The following is a 15,737-nucleotide window of genomic DNA, read 5'->3' as shown; positions in this document are numbered from 1 at the left end:
GAAAACGAGTTCTGGCCCGAGCATGTAACAGCACGAGAATGGAAGTTCAAGAACCCACCCCTCCCCAAGAAATCATAAACTGTGATGTTGAATCCACACGCACCCATCTTTTTTCCCACATCACCACACGCTTTTACTCTTAACCCAAATGCAGCCCCGTTCTCTCCCGGCCGACAATCGCAAGTGAGCGCACTGAACCCTCTTGCTCCACCATTCCAACCGCCCCCTTTGACTTTCAACTTTTCACCTTGTATTCCTGATATGAAGTCTCCGTCGAGTATCAGGATCTGCACAGTTAACGCATGCAGCTGGCTGAAGCGGGCTGATGAGATTAAAAACTTATTCTGCACATCTCAACTAGATATCTTGGGCATAACTGAAACCTGGTTGACTCCTGATATCACAAGTTCAATATTAACACCATCAGCTGAATACAAAATTATCCGGCATGACCGTCACAACAATACCGTGCGACGTGGAGGTGGAGTGGCATTCCTCCTCCACCCTTCCATTTCCCATGCTACCAAACATCGTCCAGATCTTCAGCCTGCTGATCCAACCATTGAAATTGTGTGCATAGAACTAGAGCATCGCCCCAACTCCACGTTTGTGTTCTGTTGTTACCGTCCTCCTTGGCAGCCACCTGATCAGTTCTGCAGCGCACTCCGGACCTGCATTCAATCAATATCTTGTCCTCAAGCTTCCATATTTGTCATTGGCGACTTTAACGCTCGCCTCTCGAAATGGCTAGCATCCGATCCTGATACACCTGCTGGTACATGCATGTATGACACCCTGGATGATCTGGGCTTATCGCAACTTGTGGATCAACAGCCTACCCGCTACTCCGCAAGTGGTAAGAGTTCATCACTACTCGACCTAGTTATCACTAATGCTCCAATAGCAGTCTCCCATCTCACCATCCTCCCACCGGTATCTGATCACTGTCCTGTAGTTTTCGATGTCGTCCACAACCGATCAGCAGGCTCCACAGCCCAAATATCTTCTGCACAAAACACCTGGCTCGACTTTGCCCACACGGACTGGCAAGCATTTAACAACCACGTGTGGCAACTACCCTTGCTAGATGCCGTCCAAAATGCGCAAACAGTTGATGAGGCCTGGTCATTGTGGCGCACAGCGCTGGAAGACTCTGTATCGTTGTTTGTTCCCGTTGTCCGGAGAAGCACATTTCCATCGAACAAGCCTTGGTACTCTGCTGTTCACCATCGTCAGAGGCGGCTTCGGGATCGCCTCTTCGCCAAGGCCAAACGTCTCGGATCTACAGATAGTTGGATAGCGTATAGACTCTCACGTAACTGTCTTACTTCCTTGCTCCGGAAGGCGAAACGCCATTATCACGAGAGGATGGCGAGAGACATGGCTCAGCATCATGGAACCCGTACATGGTGGCGCAAAGCAAAGATCCTTTGTAATGTGAATCGCCCGTCTCCGGTTATCCCTGACCTCTACCATGACAACCAAGCCTACCCAGCCACGAGTAATACGGAAAAGACGAATCTCCTAGCCAAAGTGTTTGCGAGCTACAGCCAGGCGCCACTGCTAACACCTGACCTGCACTCAGCTGGTATTTTAACACCCACGTCCACTGTGAAGTTCTCCATACAACCATTCTCTGTACAGTCCGTATTTGACACGCTATCCAGACTTCCCATTCAACGTAAAACCGCTGGACTGCTGAACAATCGCATCCTCCGTGAAACAGCTGAGGTCACGTCACAGTCTCTTTCCGCCCTTTTCAACCGCTGCTTGCTGTCCAGTACTCAGCCCAGGGAGTGGAAATCTGCCGTTGTTGTACCTGTGTTCAAGGGAAAAGGTAATCCTTCTCACCCAGTCAATTACCGTCCTATATCGCTGTTAAATGCAGTTGCCAAATTGTATGAGTCTATGATTAGCCGTCAGTTTTACTCGTTTGTTGAGAGCCATAAAATTATCAGTTCCAGCCAGTTTGGCTTTTGTCGAAAGAGGTCAACAGTTGACCAATTGGTACAGCTTACCTCAATTGTTTCGCGTGCATTTGACTCTAAGTCTTCTTGTGACCAGCTGTTCCTTGATTTTTCTAAGGCCTTTGACAGAGTTAGTCATCATTTAGTTATTCAATCTGTTTCAGGTTGGTGTTCTCTTTCTGCCTGTTCTTGGGTGAAGGACTTCATCAGTGATCGTAGTATTTGCGTTCGCATTGGCCAAACTCTTTCTGACCCTTTGCCCATCACCGCTGGCGTACCCCAAGGTTCCCATCTCGGCCCGCTTCTTTTTAACCTGTGCATCAACTCCTTTCCTGATGCCCCTGCTTCTAGTACCCTATCCCTTTTTGCTGATGACTCTAATTTAATTCTTGTTTCTCCAGCAAACACCTCACTTCCTATCCATCATGCATTGCTCCAGACTGACATTGATAAGTGTTGTCAATGGTCATCAGCTACTGCCATGACGTTTAACACCAGTAAATGCGTCCACCTACCCTTTCAAAAATATGCATTAGCCCCCGGCCCGTCATCCCCCTTGACAATGAACGGTGTGCCTATTCAGAAAGGTGATAGCCACTGTCATCTCGGCGTGACTATCACTCCTTCACTAAATTTTTCTGACCATATAAAATCTATCACCCATAAGTTTCGCAGTCGTGTTTTTCTGTTGCGCCATATGGCCCATTTCCTTTCTGCTTCAACCGTGAATTTGCTCTACAAGTGTTACGTACGACCACTGTTAGAATACGCAGTCCCTGTCTGGTCATTCGCCGTATCCCATTCAGATTCGCTTACGTTAGACCGACTGCAAGCCGTTGCTGCTCGTTCATATCTGCTTTGTAAGACCCGGCACCCTCCTGAGTGGGAAACCCCGAAGCAGATTCTTAATCGTACTTGTGACTGGTCATCCCTGAAGTGGCGTCGTCAGATTCTGTCCTTGCTGTATTTTCATCATGTCTTTTACCAGTTTCCGTCTTTGCTAATTCGTTTCAAATTCAATGTATCCCTTAGTTGTCGTCACCCGTCCTCTATAGTTTTACCTCGTTCTGGCGCCCATTTCCTTAAATCCCCTCTCTTCAGTTTATCTGTGGAATGGAACAAACTTCCAGAACACATCCGCTGCGTTCAGTCCTCTGTCAATTTTCGCATTGCTCTAAAGGCTCATTACTCTCAGCATAGATATTCTCTGACTGGAATTCCGAACTTTTCCGTTTGAGAATTTTTTTCCTTGAAATTAATCCTTGCTGGTTTTTTTCATCTAAATGTCCCGCTATTATCTGCAGAGGTGATTTCTTCCCTCGTCGATTTCTTTCCTGCTTTTATACCTCGATATTTAGGTACTTGTTTCCCTTCTTCCCATGCTTCATCTTCCACTCTCCTCTCCCCATTTCCCCATTTTTCTTGCGATATTTATGTGGGAGACTTCCGTGATAAGCATCCATTTGCTTTTGGAGAATCCTTTTAAATAAATACAATACAATACAATACAATTAAAACCTCCTCGAAAGCCGAGGCGCTGACCTGTCCAGGGTTGTGTCCTGAACTTGTATCTGCTGTGCGGCAACGAAACAAGGCCCACCGACTTCTTTCACGCTCTCCAAACGATGTCCGCCTGCGAGAGCAACACCGCACTCTCCGCGTAGCCACGCGCAAGCTGGATCGGAGGCTAAAGGATCAGTATTTCCAAGCTCGCCTGCAGTCGGCCGGAAAGGACGGACGGAAGCTCTGGAATACGATAAACGTGGTGACTGGACGAGCGAAAAGTTCAAGCCCCCCACAAGTACCTGTTGAAATCCTGTCCCGAACTTTTGGTAAAGTTATGCATGACCCTGGACGACCAGCCACGCTGTGCGCCAACGCACCAGCCGAACGTGAAGCACCAGCGTTCACGGAATTTGCGCCTGTTTCGACGGGGGACGCTATGGCCCTTCTCTACTCCATTGACGCGTTAAAGGCGACTGGACATGATAATAATAATAATAATCATTATTTCAGGATTACCCAACGCCTGACGCCTATTCCTATTTGTGTACATAGTATATACAATGAACATTGGAGTTGGGAAAAGAGAAAATGTGCTAAATGTGCTAAATGAGTTCGGAAAAAAAGAGATGCTGATGCTGATGCTGTACGTGATGACTTGCCAGGTATTGTCCTTAGAAACTCGGCACCAATACTGGCTCCCTCGCTCAGCATGATTTTCAATACTTCGCTATGTCAGGGGTGTGTTCGCCATCAGTTTAAAATTGCTTATGTGTCGCCGCTATTCAAAGGTGGCAGTCTTGAACCTTGTCTGCGTATCGACCTATTTCTCTACCACCAGTCGTTTCTCGTCTCCTCGAGAAGATCGTCAAAGCCCAGCTCACATCCTTTCTGGCCGATCACAGCATTCTCCCTGACTCCCAGTTCGCGTACAGGAAGAACCACAGTACCGAGGACGCTCTTGTGCTAGTAATAGCTGTCAATCACTGGCTCAAAGCAAAGCATGAGCGCAAACTCACAGGTGTGATATTCGTTGATATGTCGAAGGCTTTCGACTGTGTCAAACACATCATCTTGGCACAGGAGCTATCCTACATTGGGGTCAGCGGTACTGTCCAGCTTTGGTTCCCTAGTCACCTGAGTGAGTGGCTTCAACGCGTAGTTGTGGGCGGAAATTGTTCAGAATACGTCGCATGCAGTCGAGGGGTGCCACAAGGATCCGTCCTAGGCCCCCTCCTGTTCACACTGTACATCCGAAACCTTCAGTGCTTCCTGCCCCGGCAGACCACAAACCAGAAATTTGCAGACGACATTGCCATCAACGCCTGGTGCAGCTGCCAGCAAGTGTGCTCCTCACTAAGCACAGACATCACTGGCCTGTCACAGTGGTTGGAGGACCGCGGACTAATGCTGGACCACAAGAAAACACAGGCGCTGTTGATTACCCCAAGAGACCCAGCCCCTGCCACAGATGACACATGAAGTTGCTGTGGGAATGCAGCCCTTGCAGTTGTGAAACAAGCGCGGTCCCCGGGCGTCATGGTGGATGGTCAGCTCTCCTGAGAGCCTCACAACAACAACAGCAACAACAACAACAACAACAACAACAACAACAACAAGGTACGATACAGTGCTTGTTATGCATGTTTGTCGAATACCATGATATAAATTAGTTGCATACTATAAGTATAAGTACTTACTTGCTTTCTCTCATTCTCGCTCTCCGTAGCAACTCCACTGCGTTCTACGTATTTCTACGTCGTACACTGACTGTCCCTCTGACAGGGTTTGCTGTTACCCTGGTTAACCCCTCACCTGCGATACCTTCTGCAGCAGCGCAAACATTTCTACAGAAAGGTCTGGTTACATCCCTCGGATCAACAGCTAGTGCAACAGTATCGAGCCGTGAGAAGGGCAGGGGCACTCCTCAACAGGCGCCTGCAGTCAGAGTACCTCAAGCATCAATTTAGAAATATGAAGCGTGATCCCCGTGGACATTGGTCCCTACTAAACAAGTTATCTGGCCGAGCCATTGTAAAGTCTACTCCTGCCGCACCACTTCCAGAACTCACAGATACGTTTGCAGCAGTTGTTCATGACCCAACCCGGCCACAACCACTGCAGATACCTGCTTCGACAGATGCTACCACAACGAGCACCCTGACTGATTTCACCTTAGTAAATGCAAAGACAGTTATGGACATACTGACCAATCTTAACTCCTACAAGTCTGCTGGCTCGGATGGCATTCCTCCATGCATGTTTAAGTCATGTAAGGCGTCCATTGCAGCCCCGCTAGCGTCAATTATCAACCAGTCTCTCCTCTCGGGTGTGTTTCCTACAGCGTACAAGCACGCACATGTGTGCCCTCTATTCAAATCCGGAGACAAACTGTCAGCTACAAACTACCGTCCCATTTCACTGTTGCCACTTGCCTCCAAGGTGTTGGAGAAAATCGTTCATCGACAGGTTGTGGAGTTCTTTAGTGATCACAATGAGCTTTCTGCCCTTACACCGGAACAGTTTGCATATCGCTCCAACCACAGCTGTGAGGATGCCCTTGCTCTCTGCATTGATAGATGGAACCGAGCATTGGACGATGGTCAACGATGCGCAATAGTGTTTGCAGACATGAGTAAGGCATTTGACCGCGTTCAACATCAGCAGTTAGTCCATGAGCTGGCTGATGTTGGGTTACGGGGCACTGTATTGCAGTGGTTTGCAGATTATCTGTCATGCCGCAGTCAACAAGTAATAGTCAATGGCGAGCATGGTGAGACTGCGCCTTGTACCAGGGGCGTCCCGCAAGGGTCGGTCCTCGGTCCCCTGCTCTTTTGCATTTATATTCGCACAGCATGTCACAACTCTATGCTGATGACATTGCCTTCTTCATCATCGGACTGGACCTTTCTGCTATGTTACAGGATATTCAGGACGATCCAATTGCCCTGGAGGTCCATTTAGATCTGAAGGGGCTCATCATGAACCCCGACAAGACGCAATTTCTAATCCTGCAGCGGTCACGCCTGCCAGCAGCGCAGTTGCCACAGCCCTTGACCTGTAAAGGAAAGGCTCTTACCCCTACGAGCACTGCCAAATACCTTGGTTTATTGATAGACGAGCATCTCACCTTCCAGCCACAGGTCCAATTGTGTAACTCGGTTTTTGCTAAAGTTGCTGTTTTCCGACATGGCCGTAGACATTACACAACTGATGCAAAGCGAACATTCTACTTGACAACGATAATTATTCAGTCTACCCTAGACTATGCCAGTAATGCTTACCTACATTGTTTAAGCACAACTCTGTACAATAGGATTGTGACCGTTAGTCACATAGCAATGAAGAGAGTGTTTGGACTCGATCGTACCACGCCCACTGAACTAGTTCTTCGCTTATATCACCTCTATTCTTTGGAACAGCGTATTAGCCTCAAGCTCTATGTTTTTGTGTACCACTGCTTGGCCCAGCATCTTGCTAGTCCTCTTCTTCAGTCTTTGTACCAGCTTCGGGCAACTGCACCTGGTCACCAGGCATGCACCCTGGGCAAGGCACAAAGAGCCTTAGTTCTTCCACTCGTTTATACGCAGTATGGCATGCGCTCTATTTCTTTTCTGGCGGCAGGCAGGTGGAACTCTCTTCCAGCTGACTGTCGGCAGGCCCACACTCTTGCTCTGTTCATTAATGTGGTTAAACTTCACCTAGGGTTCCCAGTAAAAAGGGAGTAGACTGTAGGGACTCCCCTAGTAAAATAATCAAAACTACTACTACTACTACTACTACCCTAACGATGGGTGCAAGCACCCTCTGACATGCTAAACCAATTCGCTCCATCTCCATCCATTCGCCATATTACGGACCTTTCGCTAACGATTTTCGTTATTTTCCTTAGGTCTGGATTACGTACCGAAGTTTCGTAAATTGTTCGTTTCGCTCGGCATGTCCACATTTCGTTGCGTTGTTGTCGTAGCAACATATTTGTCACCGGCGGGAGATTGAAAAACAATTTACGGCGTACCTTTTGTGTTTTCTTCTTGTTCAAATTTCAAATTTCACCTTTGAGAACTCAATCATTAAAAATTCAAAATGCTTTTATCTCTGTTCCTTCTTGAGCACCGGAATGGAATGTTGGATGAAGAGGAGCTCCTACTTCTCATCCATTGCATAACTGAAGATACATGTGCGAATCTCCCTCAGCATGTGGATGATCGATTAGACATTGAAAAATTGACGAGGAGACATGTTCTCGCAGATATCGCTTCACGAAAGCACAGGTTACGGAGTTGCTTGAACGGCTCGGCCTCCCACCGCGGCGAGGTTTCGTGCTCCGTCACGACACTGTTGGACAGGATTGGAAGGGCTGCTGGTGGTTTTGAGGCGTCTTTCTTTTTTAAATTGCCGAACCGCCGGTCTTGTGAGGATAGTTCATCAACGACATCATCTATTCCAAAGTCAAAGAGTTGGTGGACAAGCCGTTGATTATCCACTCTCATTGTAATATCAAAAAGTATTCTTTCTAGACCAAAGAGTGGTATATTTGATAAAGATAGAAATATTCACGATACTTCTCCAGACGTTTCGTTGTTCTGAACAACATCGTCAGTGGATAAATAATGGAGGGCTTTGGGTGGTGGCGCGGGTTAATAGGGAGTGATGGTGGTGAGGTGAGGTGAGAAGGTGAAGGTGGGAAATACATGTATCTAAGTTAATGGTGAAGGTTAGGTGCGGGTCGATACAGGTGGGAAGGAGTACACCCTTCGGGTAGAAGTGTAGGTTGGTAGAAGGTGTTGGTGTGCGTACAAGGTGGAGTGGCGTAATGGAAGCGTCGGGTTGATAAATGTGGGAGAGAGTCTAGGTAGGGTGTGGATCAGCAATAGGTGTTGGTGTATGTGGTGGGTATAATTGGCAAGAGGTGTGTGTGTGTGTGTGTGTGTGTGTGTGTGTGTGTGTGTGTGTGTGTGTGTGTGTGTGTGTGTGTGTGTGCGTGTGTGTCCCATATGGTGCAGCGATTTCCAATCGACAGGTTGCGGGTTCGATTCCCGACGATTATGGTCACACACATCTTTCTTCTCTTTCTCAGACTCTTCCTGACTTTTCTTTCATTCTCCTGGGTGGTTATTAACGGCCAGTGCATGCCGGAGTATGTGGTGTGATGTGTGTGCGGAAAAAAATAATAATAAAAAGACCAAAAAGTAGGGATTCACTGGCCAGAAAAAGCCACTTCATAGCTGTGTGGTGTAGACCAGGCTAAATAGTGGCGGTCAATTCTTCAGCCTTGCAAGCAGTTGAATGGTGCAATCCCAGCACAAGCTGCTATGGCTTCTGTTGTAGCATCGCTATCATCGCCTCCGGCGATGGGCGTCCATTGGTCCAATGGTGTGTGTGCGTGCAAAAAAAGTAAGGTAGTGAGTATTGGTATGCGTGGAAGGAAGATGTGACAGAAGGTGTGCGCTATAGACAAGGGGTGCAGGAATATTTTGGGGTGGTGGGTAGGACTAAAACAGGAGGTTGTGATTCGCCTAGTGATATAATATCAGCAATAGCAGCAGCTGTCTGGAGGGCCATTGTCGATATCAATCTATATACCGGAATTGTCCTCGCTGTGGTGATGGTGATGTGAGTGCAGAATTTGGATCGGCCAAGAGAGCGCAATGTGGTGGCGTGGTGTATAGGATATTACTTGTTTATCAAAAAGATAAGTGAGTAAGCGCAGATATTTTTAGCATGGGCTTCTTCATGTCTTTGCTGTCGATTGGTAGTCTTAGAGGTTTGTAGAATGTTGAGTAAATGCCTTCTCCGATTACATGGCCGAACCATAACAAGCGCCTTTCTCTACATGTTGTGGTGATAGTGGTAATAGTGGTGATAGGTCATTGGTTTGACAGCTTGTATTAGTTTTTATTCCATATTGTTTGTGGATACACTACGCCAAGATTGGATCGTAGTTTGCGGCGATGCCACGTGTCAAGCCTGTTGCCGAGTGCTGCTGTCAAGGTCCACAGACCACGGTTGTATAATAGAAACGGAATGATAAGTGTGGTATACATAATGATTCTAGATAATGAAGTCACACTTAAAGTGTGTCTTTTCCAGGATAGTGCCAAACGCTCGGTTAGCGACATTGATACGGTTGTCGATGTCACTTCCAGATACCAAGAGACTGCTGATTAGTTTCGTCTTGTTTGGATTCAGCGCTGACTTCACGAGGGCGTCTTAGGCTGCAACCACACTAGGTACAAAATCACGTACAAACTGCATTACAGTAGAAATCGTCATGCCGACGCGTGCGAAATGCAAAATGCGCTTTGTAGGTTTTCAGCAACTGGCGCACCCCTGTAGAAAGCCACGTTTGTCGTTTTCGTCGTTTTCGCGCTCCATCTCCTGTGTACAACTTTGTTTTTGTACCTGGTCGTCGTACATAGCATCAGCATCAGCATTGTTTTTGAATTTCCCGGTCTTTTCCAGCGCATGGCACACGCTTTGGTACGACAACGTCACGTGCTGTTCGCGTGAAAACGTCAACTATGCAGACCGAAAAGTGTAATGTGGTTGCGTACCGACTTGTACTGAGATATGCATGAAAATTTGTACTGTGATTTTTACGTAGTGTGGTTGCGGCCTAACAGTCCATTCATCGGAAACTGGCTCGCTGGCTTTTAAAAGTCGGATTTGGGCCGAATTGAGGATCAAAAACCCACTTTAAATCTCAAAAATCTGGGTTTTGGATCTGCTTCTCCATACATTTTGCCATGGCATACCTGTCCTAATTTTGTAAAACCTGGCTGAATTTCTATTTCCCTGTTCTTGGACTTTTCTGGCCTCAAATGTGGCAAGGAGTAATTGCACGGGTCACAGAATGCAGGATGTACTGTTGTTTTCACGATATCTAAAACTATGTGAGAGAGACACCAAAAAGTTAGGGTGCCAGTTTCCAATGAATGGACTGTAGGGGACACGCTTATAAATATTTCACTTTAATGTTTCACCTTCTCTGCATTTATGAGCATGTTCCCTTTTTTGTATTCTCTATTGTGACGTATTTTCCAACTGATGATTGATGTATATGGATTCCCCCATGCCATATTTGACCTGTAGTTCATGTACTCCCGTACTAGATTTGTACCACAGTTGTATGACCTCGCACCATAACGGCATGCTTGCTTGGCTTGGGAGATTTTTTTTTACTAAGTACACAACCTACTCGTCAGAAGGGGAGAAGACAACAGAGTATACAATGACAAAACAGCAGGGAGAGTAGGGGCTGCAAAGCAAGCCTGTGCTGGTGAGGCAAGCCCACAACACCGACCTATGGTCTCGGCGTTAACGTGAGCTTGCGCACCATAGCCTAAAAGAAGAGGGTGATTTAGTGCGATAAAGACAAGAGAAGGTGAGGTAGAATGGATGAGGAGAAAGAAAGAGAGAGAGAGGGGGGGTGGAGAAAGAGAGAGAGAGAAAGAGAGAGAGAGAGAGAGAGCGAGAGAGAGAGAGAGAGAGACAGAGAGAGAGACAGAGAGAGAGAGAGAGACAGAGAGAGAGAGAGAGAGAGAGAGAGAGAGAGAGAGAGAGAGACAGAGAGAGAGAGAGAGAGAGAGAGACAGAGAGAGAGAGAGAGAGAGAGAGAGAGAGAGAGAGAGAGAGAGAGAGAGAGAGAGAGAGAGAGAGAGAGAGAGAGAGAGAGAGAGAGAGAGAGAGAGAGAGAGAGAGAGAGAGAGAGAGAGAGAGAGAGAGAGAGAGAGAGAGAGAGAGAGAGAGAGAGAGAGAGAGAGAGAGAGAGAGAGAGAGAGAGAGAGAGAGAGAGAGAGGAGAGTGAGTGAGAGAGAGAGAGAGAGGGGGGGGTGGGGGTGGAGAGAGAACAAGAAGAGAGAAAAATAGATTCAAAGGCAGTTCAGATGCAGTGAACATCATGCAATGCTTGGGGGGGGGGAGCTTCAGGATGGAAATAGTTCTGAACTGTTAGAGGGAGTCTGTGGCCCAAAGCCACTGGCTTCGCCGAAGATGGTAGTGGACGTTCGCTTTGAAGGATGGTAGGCCCTTAGGAGATGGTGGTTTGGTGAAGAGGGAGGATGGCAGCGCATTCCAGGTGTTGATGATGTTGTATGGAAAGGTGCGTCTTAGGTAGTTAGGAGCGCCTGGAGGGAGAACATTTTCCAGTTGGAAGGGGTGTGAAGCAGACTGTTGGCATTGTCTCCGGGTTACAGGTGCGGCATGGTGGACGACGAGAGGGGGACCATGGATCTCAGCAGAGGAGGACCTGGTTGGCCCAGCAGCTTGTAGACGAAAGTCAGTGCCGCCACTGTCCGTCGGGCCTCTAGGCTCTGTAGCAAGATGTTGGGTCCCAGGATGTGGAGGGCACGCCTCTGCACTCTGTTAAGGTGTTCAAGGTTAGTGGGAGCTGTTAAGGTGTTCAAGGTTAGTGGGAGCAGCTCCCATCCAGACAAGGGGAGCGTACTCGAGCAGGGGCCGGACGAAGCCGTGATACACGGCCAGCATGCCACGGCAGTCCAGAACACGAGCAGCTCTACGTAGGAGGCCAAGACGTGAGTTTGCCCTGGCAGCAACTGACCGGAGATGGGCGGAAAAGGATAGCTTGGAGTCAACCATAACTCCGAGGAGCTTGAGGTGTGGCTGTTGTGGGATGACCTCCCCTCCAAAGTTTATTGCGGGGACAGGCCAAGGCTGCTGTCGATGGCAGGAGATTCGTAGGAGCTGCGACTTGGATGGTTCAAACTTAACATGCCACTTTGTTCCCCATGCATGTAACGCATTAACGGAAGCTTGAAGACTGTCAGCTTGGTGTATGGCATCATCGCGTGTATTGACGCAGGCATACAGCGTGGTGTCGTCTGCAAATGTTCCCATTTCAGACCCTGGAGCCAGACAGCTATCAGCATCATTTACATATTTATTTTTTTTGAATCGCAGGGGGTGGTTGACGTTTTTGGTGCTCCTCGGAACAGCTTTCCGGGAGCCCCCCGCAGCAGTTTTACCCTTCTACATGTACCTTTGTCCTTGCTGAAATTAAGAATGTCCCTGGACCAGAACCTTGATCTTGCCCTGATCGGGTACCAGGAACTAATCGCCATCGCTGAACGCAAGTCCCTGGACTCCCCTTCGAGCCTCGCCCGGCCAGAGCTGGTGCAGGCACTGCGGAAGCACGGCGTTGGAGGGAAGCCCGTCACTGACACCGGTACGTCGTGGATTAATGACTCTAAGCTAGATAGCCTTGCTAACACTATCCAGGCCTTGGCGGGGGAGATTGCCTCCATGAGGGAGGACAGGGATAGCATAATTTTGTCCTTGAAGCTGGAAATTTCGGAGCTGAAGGGGGAAGTGCAACAGCTTCACCAGCAGCAGTACAATGGTTCATCCAAGCCCGTACACTGCGACACTCCAGACATGCAATCCCGTTGTACTCGTACAGTGAGTACGAATAGCACACAGCCAGAAGAAGATGCACGCACTCTACACAGCAGGTCAACTAGCACTAGCAGGGCCACCGTACCTAACACCAACCACATGGAACGCAGGAACATACCCGTACACACTGGTAGAAATGCAACAACTGGGGGCACACTTACAACAGCAGGCGCCGGTGGTTTTTTTTTTTTTTTTTTCTACAAAATCCACATATCTCCAGACACTGGGGTGAATGATGGAGTGTGGTGGTGGGGCCCATTAAGCTCCGCCGACCAGAGGTCTCGGCTTCATAGCTCCATGGACGCACCAAAGGGATATTGGGTAGGGAGGATTAAATTGAAAAAGAAAACAGAAGAAAGAAAATGGAAAGATTGTATTGCTCAGTGAGCAAAAGAATAAGTTGAGTATTGATGTGAACGCTGTTAGACTTTTAAATTCAAGAGGAGACTGTCCGTGAGGAGAGATTACATGTATGTCCAAGCAGGCTAGGACAATGTACCCTCTTACTCGCGTATGCTATGAGTGGCCCAGTGCCAGTTCGTTCTGAGGAGATGGTGATAAGCTGCTGTCTTGAACTTTTGGATGTTCTTTGGGTGAAATGGGTGGGGAATGATAGAGGTAGGCAGCTGGTTCCAAATTGGGATGACGGAGTGGGGAAAGGCTCGGCTCACATTGTTCCTGGAATTGGCAGGAAGAACATTCTGTAACTGATGGGGATGCGCGGTGGACAGTCGTACAGCCTGGCGGGTGAGGCGTGTGGTCCTGGGTTGGTGTGTCGGGGGTGGAGCCATTCTCGAGAGAAGAGCGGGAGAATTATCGCAAAGGGCTTTATACAGGAGGCAGAGGGCAGCGATGGTGCGTCGAATTATGAGGCTAGGAAGCCAGCATTGCGGATGTATTGCCTTGATGGCTCGCTTCTGCACCCAGTCCAGCCGATTCAAGTGGGAAGAAGCTGCCCCCATCCAGACGATTGGGCAGTACTCCATAACCGGCCGGACAAAGGCTTTGTAGGCTCGAAGCCGGGCAGGAATAGTCAGCAAGTGAAATGCCTTGCGCAAGGCTCCAAGTCTCTGCGTTGCTCGGACTACAACAGTTCGGATATGCTGGCTGAATTTTAGCTGATGGTCAAACGTGACGCCGAGTACCTTGATGGAGGGCTGCTCCTCGACAGGAGTTCCATTGAAGACAATGGGGGGTATTGGCCAGTCCCGACGATGGTGGGAAATTGTAAGGGCCTGAGATTTGGCTGGCTCGAACTGCACTTTCCAATCCGAGCCCCAACTGGATACTAGGTCGACAGCAGCCTGGAGTACTCTAGCGTTGTCAGGAACAGCAGCGAGCGTTGCAATTTCGGCGTATAGGGTTGTGTCATCGGCGAATGAGGCAAGGTTGGAGCCGATTGGGAGGTGGTCTTCAAGGTCGTTGACGTAGACCAAGAATAAGGTGGGGCCCAGGATACTGCCCTGTGGCACCCCAGCCTTAACTGGGCGTCTGGCTGATGTCTGGCCGGAGATGAGGACTTGAAGTGTGCGGTTGCAGAGGTAGTCTTGGAGCCACCGATGCAGGTCTCCCAAGATGCCATACACTCTAGCCTTGTGCAACACACCAGTGTGAGACACCCGGTCAAATGCTCCAGCAATGTCGATGGCCAGCACTCGAGAAGCTCCTTTATCTCCGGCGGTGTGCACCCACTGGTGGTGGAGAGCAGTCAGCAGGTCTGCTGCACTGTGGCCGCGACGGAATCCAAATTGCCGTTCTGACAGGACGTGATTCGTCTCCATGAAGTTGCTCATTGCCCTGTTGACTATGGTCTCCATGACCTTGGAGAGGATGCTCAGTAACGACACTGGTCGATAGTTTGATGGCGACGATTTAGACTTGCGCTTGTGGACTGGAACCACGTTTGCAACCTTCCACTGTTGTGGCTGGATACCGGAGCGAAGACAGCATGTAAATAGTTTTGAAAGCGGCCGTGCCAATTCTGCAGAGCAAGCTTTCAAGACGCGGGCAGGTATCCCATCTGGGCCAGTGGCCTTGGTGGGGTTGAGCTGGCGGAGAGTTCGCTCGACTGTGGTTTCGCGAAACCGGACGGTGCAGAGGTTGCGGTCAGTACGTGGTCGGACGTAAGGAAATGGAGCGGATAGGTCGTCTGCCCCTAGACTGCATTTGTTGGCGAAGTGTTCGGCCATGCACTCTGCTTTGCTGCGGTTGGTGTCGTGCTCCGTACCATCGGTGCTGCGGAGAGTAGGTATGGATGGGCTGTTTCCGTGGCCAGAGGCCTTCTTGATGGTTCGCCACCATTCACCAGACGCCATACACCCAGAGGCTAACTTCTGCGCCAGGCTTGCTGTGAATGCCTGCTTGGCAGTTGCCAGGCAATGGTTAGCCGAGTGCTTGGCGACATTGTAACGGGCTTGCAGCTGGGCACTTGACCGGTCGGCGCAGAGTCTCCTCCATGCTCTTTGTTTCTGTGCTACAGCCTCAGTGCATTCCGGTGTCCACCAAGAGGGGTTAGATGGTTTCATGCACAACTGCTTAGACGGTATGTATCGGCGCATTCCTTCCAGAATATTCTGGGTCAAGTGCATACACATTGCATCAGGATCATCACTGACAGTGGACTGCCAATCTGTTGTTCTAAAGAAGTGGCGGAGTCTGTCCCAGTCTGCGCGTTGGTAACGCCAGACAGTTCTGGTCACTGGTGGTTCCTCTGCTGTGCTTACATGAAAGTCAGCTAGGACACAGGCATGGTCAGAGTTTCCCAGAGGTGCTAAGGTATTGTCCAGTACAGCCCACATGTACTCAGGGTGCTGCTGGGAGCACAGAAGACGATCCCCATCAGAACAACTG

This window comes from Sycon ciliatum, chromosome 1, assembly GCF_964019385.1.
Source record: "Sycon ciliatum chromosome 1, ocSycCili1.1, whole genome shotgun sequence".
NCBI classification, from domain to species: domain Eukaryota; kingdom Metazoa; phylum Porifera; class Calcarea; order Leucosolenida; family Sycettidae; genus Sycon; species Sycon ciliatum.
This window is presented reverse-complemented; position numbering follows the sequence as displayed.